An 8,477-nucleotide genomic window follows, 5' to 3' on the forward strand; every position below is an offset into this window, starting at 1 on the left:
TTGAGTTTTGAACAAAACTCAGAGTCAAGAAACAATGGCTCTGAAGGAAGAAATGGAGGAGACAGGACTAATAGACCTATACAGGGCTTTACACACCAAAAAGAAAGGATACACATTCTTTTCCAGTGTACATGGAACATTTTCCAAAATTGACCATGTTCTGGGTCACAAAACATACCTCAATAGAATCAGGAAGATAGAAATTGTATCAACTATCTTTTCAGACCACGATGTGCTGAAGATAGAAGATGCAAAGAACCAAATTAAACACCTGGAAGTTAAACAATGTTGAACAATGAGTGGGTCATGAAGGAAATCAAGGAAGAAATCAAAAGATACCTGGAAACAAATGAGAATGAAGACACAAGCTACCAGAACCTATGGGATGCAGCAAAAGCTGGGTTAAGGGGAAAATTAACAAAGGTCGAGCCCAGTGTCACCATCGAGAATGTCAAGGCCAAGATCCAGGATAAGGAGGGCATCGCCCCTGACCATCAGAGGCTGATCTTTGCTGGCAAGCAGCTGGAAGATGGTCGCACCCTGTCTGACTACAACATCCAGAAAGAATCCACTCTGCACTTGGTCCTGCGTCTGAGGGGTGGGCGATTCTAAATACCCCCGTTAAGCTTTCAACAAATTCAATTGCACTTTTCCTTGAATAAAGCTGTTGCATTCCCCCCCCAAAAAAAATTTAAAAAAAATAGCCCTGCAAGCATTCCTCAGGAAGGAAGAAAGCCTACATAGATACCTTGACTTCACAGCTCAAGATCTTAGAAAAGGACCAGCCAAAGGAACCCAAACCAGATCGAAGGAAAGAAATAATAAAACTTAGAGCAGAAATTAACGACATGGAAACCCAAAAAACAAATCGAAAGATCAATGAAACAAAGAGCTGGTTCTTTGAGAAAATAAGATCGATAAACCACTAGGAAGACTCACAAAGAAAGAGAGAGAGAGAACCCTAATAAGCCGAATCAGAAATGAAAAGGGGGACATCACAACAAAAACTAATGAAATTCAAAAAGTAATCAGAGACTACATTGAAAGTCTGTATACCATAAAACAAGAGAACCTAGAAGAAATGGATAAATTCCTGGGATTCCTACAATCTCCCAAGACTGAACAAAGAAGACTTGGAATATCTGAACAGACACATTAATATCAAGGAAATTGAAACTGTAATCAAAAGTCTCCCCAAAAACAAGAGCCCAGGTCCAGATGGATTCACTGGCAAATTCTTCCAAACATTTAAAGAGGACCTGTTGCCAGTTCTCCTCAAGCTTTTCCAGGAAATTGAAACAACAGGAACCCTCCCAAACAGTTTCTATGAGGCACATAGCTCCCTAATACCAAAAGCAAATAAAGACACTGCTAATAAAGAAAACTTCAGGCCAATATCCCTGATGAACACCAATGCAAAGATCCTCAACAAAATAGTATCAAATAGAATCCAACAACTCATCAAAAAGATCATACATCACAACCAAGTCGGATTCATCCCTGGGATGCAAGGATGGTTTAACATTCGGAAATCAATCGACATAATCCATCACATCAACAAAAGTAAAAATAAAAACCATATGATTATTTTAATAGATGTAGAGAAAGCATTTGACAAGATCCAACATCCATTTATGATGAAAACTCTCACCAAAATGGGTTTAGAAGGAACTATGCTCAAGATAGTCAAAGCCATCTACCACAAACCTGAGGCAAGCATTATCCTCAATGGAGAAAAACTAAGGGCCTTTCCTCTAAGATCAGGGACAAGACAAGGATGCCCACTCTCACCACTTGTGTTCAACATAGTACTGGATGTACTTGTAAAAGCAACTAGGCAAGAAAAAGACATTCAGGGCATCCAGTTAGCAAAGGAAGAAATCAAGGTCTCACTATTCACAGATGACATGATCTTATACCTGGATAATCCTAAAACCTCTACTAAGAAATTTCTAGAAACAATAGACATGTACAGTAAAGTTGCAGGCTATAAAATCAATACCCAAAAATCCATGGCCTTCCTATATGCAAATATAGGAAGCAAAGGAAAGAGACATAAAAAAAATCAATGCCATTCACAATTTTGCCCCCAAAAATCAAGTACCTTGGAATCAACCTAACTAAAGAGGTTAAGGATCTCTACAAAGAAAACTACAAAAGCCTACTCCATGAAATAAAAGAAAACACAAGGAAATGTAAACATGTTCCCTGCTCATGGATAGGACGACTTAACATTGTCAAAATGGCAATACTCCCTAAAGCACTACACAGATTCAATGCGATCCCTATAAGGATACCCATGAAATTCTTCAAAGAAATTGATTAAGCAATCCTGAAATTCATATGGAACAACAAACGCCCACGAATAGCTGAAGCAATTTTTGGGAAAAACACGATGGGAGGCATCACCCTCCCCAACCTCAAACTCTACTACAAAGTGGTAACAATTAAAACAGCATGGTATTGGAACAAAGGCAGAGCTACAGACCAATGGAAGGTGGAGTATCCCTACACACCATCGCAATGGTTTGAACATCTAGTCTTTGATAAGGGAGCAAGAAATGTGAGGTGGAGCAAGAAAAACCTCTTTAACAAATGGTGCTGCAAAACTGGACAGCTACATGCAAAAAAAATGGGCTCAGAAATCCACCTATCACCATATACAAAAGTCAGATCAAAAAAGATTAAAGACCTCAACATCAGACCAGAATCTCTAAGGTACATTGAAGACAAGGTTGGCAAAACCCTTCACAACATTGAAGCCAACATTATCTTCAAAGATGACATGCCACTGGCCAAGTAAGTGAAAACAGAGATAAATAAATGGGACTATCTTAAACTAAGAAGCTTCTGCACCTCAAAAGAAACAGTGACCAAAGTACAAAAACAGCCTACAGAATGGTAAAGGATATTTACCCAATACCCATTTGATAAGGGGTTGATATCAAGGATATACAAGGCACTGGTTGAACTTCATAAGAAGAAAACTGCCAACCCGATCAAAAAATGGAGTGATGAAATGAACAGAAACTTTCCCAAAGAAGAAATCTGAATGGCTGAGAGGCACGTGAGTAAATGCTCTACATCACTAATCATTATGGAGATGCAGATCAAAACAACAATGAGATATCATCTCATACCACAGAGACTGGCCCACATCCAAAAAACCCAAATCAACCAGTGTTGGCTCGGATGTGGGGATTAAGGAACTCTCCTTCACTGCTGGTGGGCATGCTGACTGGTTCAGCCCTTTTGGAAAACAATATAATTGATTCTCAAAAAATTAGAAATTGAGGGACCCTCTTCGCCTAAAGACTTTGATTCCAGAGACCTAACACATTCCAGCATCCAGAACAGCATCTAATAGCAATGCACTGGGACTGCAAACTGGACTACAACTCTGTGCTGCCCGTGGTTGGATTTTTCCTCCCCACCCTGTTTTGCTGCGTGGAAAACGGCGGCTTGGCGGCACCCACATGGCAGGCGCCATCTTCTAAGAATCCTAACTCAGAGGTATTCGATTTTTACACTTGGGGCTCCCAGGGACTCATGGGAAGGGGGTGTAACCGGCACGCCCTCGGCCCAGATAAATCCAGAGCTGCTGAGCATGAAGCAGACCCTCTGCGCCTAAAGACTTTGATTCCAGAGACTTCTTACAGCAATGCACTGGGACTGTGTGTGTGCTGGGCTAGGCAATTTCTGGCAGAATTTTCCCTGGACTTTATACAGAAATCCAAAACCACGCAGTTGCTGCCGCGTCCACGCAACTTAACATCTCTAATTGTCAGCAATGTGAAATGGTTCCTTTTGAGCAGGTCTGACTTTGGGGGGAAACTCCAAATAATAACAGTAAGTTTTTGTTAAAATATTGAAGGTTATTAATGTAGCAGCCACTTCTCTGGACTGTGAACTAAGCAAAAGCCTTATGCTGGCTGACGCGGCGTGGTGTACACCATACTATGAGGCGCAGGAAGGGGGATGAGGGGGAAAAAAAAAGGGAAAAGGGAAAAAAAGAGTTATGTACTTGTAGCAGTGGTGCTACATATCTCTTCATTCCCAGCAATGGAAAGCTAATTATCAAATGCTTCCTTGGTAGTAGGTCTGTCTCTCTTGGGTGGAAATTCCAACAACTATAGTGAGTTTTGTGTTGAAATATGGAATGTAATCAAGGTAAAGAGAAAATGAAGTGAAATTCATTAGTTATACAGTAGGGGGTAGGGGGTGGGGACGGGGGTATACTGGGGTTTTTGGTGGTGGAATATGGGCACTGGTGAAGGGATGGGTGTTTGAATATTGTATAACTGAGACATAAACCTGAGAACTTTGTAACTTTCCACATGGTGATTTAATAAAAAGTTAAAAAAAATTAGAAATTGAGCTCCCATTTGACCCAGCAATATAACTACTGGGAATATATCCCGGAGAGTCTAAAAGTTATAGTAGAAATGCCATCTGCATTTATATGTTCATCGCAGCACTATTTACAATAGCCAAAATCTGGAAAATACCGAGTGCCCCAAAACAGATGACTGGTTAAAGAAACTTTGGTACACATTGGAATACTATGCAGCTGTTAGAAAAGATGAAGTCATGAAATTTGCCTACAAGTGGATCAACATAGAGAGTGTCATGTTGAGTGAAATGAGTCAGAAAGAAAGAGACAGACATAAAAAGGTTGAACTCATATGTGGACTATAAAGGAGCATAAAGAGACACTAACACCCAAGAGCAGTAGAGATTAGAACCACGAGGTCTGCCCCACAGCTTGCAAACTGGCCTCACATGCTGGGAGAAAAGGCAGCAGAGACAGAGAAGGGAACACCTAGTAGAGAATGTTGGGAGGACCTACTCGGGTTGAGAGCCGTGTACCAAAAGTGGACTATAGACAGAACATGATGTCCACTCAATACCTCTATTGCAACTACAACATCCAACAGAGAGAGAACAAAAGGGAATGCCCTGCCACAGAGGAAGGGTGGGGTGGTGGGGGTTGGGATGGGGGTGGTGGGAGGGATACTGGGAACACTGGTGAGGGAGAGAGAATGGGCACTGGTGGAGGGATGTAAACCAAATACAAACATAAAAGTTCATAAGGTTGTAACTGTACTCCACGGTGATTTACTAATAAAAATTTAGAAAATTAAAAATATATATATATTTGAAATGGAGAAATCTTTTAGGCATGAATTTGAGACTTACATAGAAAATGAATAGAATCTTGGGACTAAAAGACAGCCCAAAGAGGTGGAGTAAGGCTCAGAGTTTGATTCCCTGAAACAACTGCCTACCTCTTTTCCCAGAACACCAGGAGTAGTCCTGATGGCCCCCAGTGCCAGTGGACATGAAGAGAATTGCATTGGTAAAATGCACTGAATTGTTAAGCATGCACTTGCACTGAGGGACCCAGCGTTATGAGGAAGGAAGGAAGGAAGGAAGGAAGGAAGGAAGGAAGGAAGGAAGGAAGGAAGGAAGGAAGGAAGGAAGGAAGGAAGGAAGGAAGGAAGGAAGGGAGGGAGGGAGGGAGGAAGGAAGGGAGGGAGGGAGGGAGGGAGGAACAGAGGAAGGAAGGAAGGAAGGAAGGAAGGAAGGGAGGGAGGGAGGGAGAGAGGGAGGGAGGGAGAGAGGGAGGGAGGGAGGAAGGAAGGAAGGAAGGAAGGAAGGAAGGAAGGAAGGAAGGAAGGAAGGAAGGAAGGAAGGGAGGGAGGGAGGGAGGAAGGAAGGAAGGAAGGAAGGAAGGAAGGAAGGAAGGAAGGAAGGGAGGGAGGTAGGAAGGAAGGAAGGAAGGAAGGAAGGAAGGGAGGAAGGGAGGAACGAAGGGAGGAAGGAAGGTAGGGAGGGAGGAAGGGAGGGAGAGAGAGAGGAAGGGAGGGAGAATAATAGGCACCATCCTGAACCATGAATTCTTACTCATTCTAGCGAATCTCAGCATTTTGTTTGTTTGGAGCCAAGGTTGCATGAAGAACAAGAGGCTCAAAGACAGAGACAGAGTCAGAAGCAAGTGTGTTTCTTCTCATGGTCTTAATGCTAATTGATTCACCTTCTCCTTTGAAACCTTAATCCATTCCTGCTATACTGGGATGGAACCTAAAGAACAATCTGCTTTTGAGAACATGGAGTAAACCCTGAGCACAGCTGGGTGTGAGTCCTCCCCAGAATCAAACAAAAACAATTCGAGATTGAAATGATAAGTTTAAAGGAAAAGCATAGACTCCCATCACATCATGCTTTATGCTGCAAGTCCAAGGACTGCCGGAGATGCTGCTTGTCATAGCAGAAGGCTTTATCAAAAGATTTATCTGGAAGTTAAGTCTCGAGATGATCTATTGTTTCCCAAACCCTGAACCCCCTCCTACATGTAGATTATGTGTAATGGCTCATCGAGCACGTCTGGAAAAAAGGATGGGAATTATCCATTGACTGAATTAAGCTCAGGATGTGGCTCAACATCTGCAGGACCGAGGAGGATGCAGTTTCCTTAAGTAAATATAAGGAGCCTTATAATAATATGTCTTTTAAAGTATTTTAGGATGGAGAAATAAGTTACCCCAAACAGATTAATGTGTATTACTTTTCTTTAAAATTTAACATTGCAAGGATAATCAAATTTTCAAGTAAGGTATCAAAATGAACATTATCCTGTATATTCCTCCCAGATAGGGGGAATAGAAATTTCAGAGCTAAAGGCTAAGACAGTCACACTACTTGCTTGTGGGGAAGAAAAGAAAGGAAAAGCACTGTGATGTGTGCTTCATTTCTTACTCTAACTCTCAAGCCTCCAGCAGTTTCTCCTTAAAAGACAAAAGTGAAAACAATTTGCATTCAAGCGCACAATGAAAGATGAGGCTGTGACTTGTGTTTATTGTCATTTCTTTCCAGCACAAATGTCTGCAGCTCCTTTTTTCTTCCAGAATGACAAGTGCTCTTCCTCTATGGTGTAGGCACTCTATATCTACATGGGGATGGGGTGGGGTGTGTAGGGAAGGTGGTACTCAGCAAGTTGGAGTGCTTTATTCAGAGGGGAAATGAGCTCAGGCACCTTGGGTCTGTATTGGGTGCTACTACGCACACCTAGGAGTAAAGGAGCACCTTGATGACCCGCTCCTGCTGGTCACGCATTGGCAGGTGACATGATATGTCCTCTGCGATTGAACCATCCTACAGGAAGTTCCCCTACCCCTCACCTCCTGTGCTTGTATACACCCTCTCTGTTCTATGTCCCAAACCTTGCTGCAAGTTAGTAGGACACTGCCCAAGTCAGCTATTTGTTCTCATTGGATAGTGTCTGTGAACATATACTGTTCCTGTGACCGGGCTCTCTCAGAGCCTGACGTCTGGAGCAAGTTCATCCATGCTGTCTGTTCACTGGTCACCTAAGCAGCTGCTCTGAGTCCAGCAGCCAAAGCATATGCCTCTCACTCCCGGTTCGAGAATCCAGTCACGAGAGGAGGTGCTTCCGCAGTGTTGTTAATGTCTATGCCATTGTACCTTACTCACTCACCTCATTCTACCTCATTACCTCATTTTACTTATCTTTGGCCAAATCTGTGCATAACCTGGACTCTACTTAATTGTATGTTCGCCTTTCTCCTTTTATTTTTCTCCCTCGCTCTTTTCTCTCCATTGTTCCTTTCCTCTTTTCCTCCCTTCCTCTTTTGTCTTCTTATCTCAATAGAATTTTTTCCCCCTCCTCAATAGAAATTTTTAAGAGAGGGATTTTATTTTACAATAAATGTTAAGAATTAACAAGTAAAATAAAAAAAAATATTAGCCAAATTCAACTTCCTACCCAGAAGCTAAGCCTAAGGTTAACCTGCAGGAAACGTGGGGACATTAGTACATTTGCATAACATTTTAGTCCTCAAAGAGTCTCATTTCTGGTGTAATCAGGAGGAATGGAAAGGGAGGAGCCTTTTAGTAATATGATTCAATGGAGGCTAGTGGCCTGTTCATGTGACATTTTAAAGTTTATATTGATTAGCACAAGAACAGGAAAACATCGACTTATTTCTTACATAATTGTGCCCATAACAAACCTCTGTGTATATTCATCAAATTCTTTTTCTATTTTAAATGCCCAGGGGAAAGTGATAAAACAGAGAAAAATCACTTCCTCTTCTCAAAGAATAATATATATAACTGAAAATACAGAACCATATTGTGTGAAATTGAAAACACACATACAGGTTCAAGAGGTAACATAGGGTTTAAGACACTTGTTTTGTATGTGGCAGACTCTGGCTCCATCCTTGGGACCACAGAAGGAAGGATTTCTTCCTACCTCCCAAGGAGCAGCAAAAAGAACCCCTTAATAAGACCCAGAAATAGCCCGGGGACACCCTTCTCCCCCCAAACACAGGAATACAACAGATATATTACCCAGTAACTCCCAGACTTGTAGGATAGACAGTATTGAAACAAGCCTGAGGGATACGGCATACTGGGGTTGAACATGGTTCCAATTAGTGACAGAATGCCCC

This window comes from Sorex araneus, chromosome X (assembly GCF_027595985.1).
Source record: "Sorex araneus isolate mSorAra2 chromosome X, mSorAra2.pri, whole genome shotgun sequence".
In the NCBI taxonomy this organism is placed as follows: Eukaryota; Metazoa; Chordata; class Mammalia; order Eulipotyphla; family Soricidae; genus Sorex; species Sorex araneus.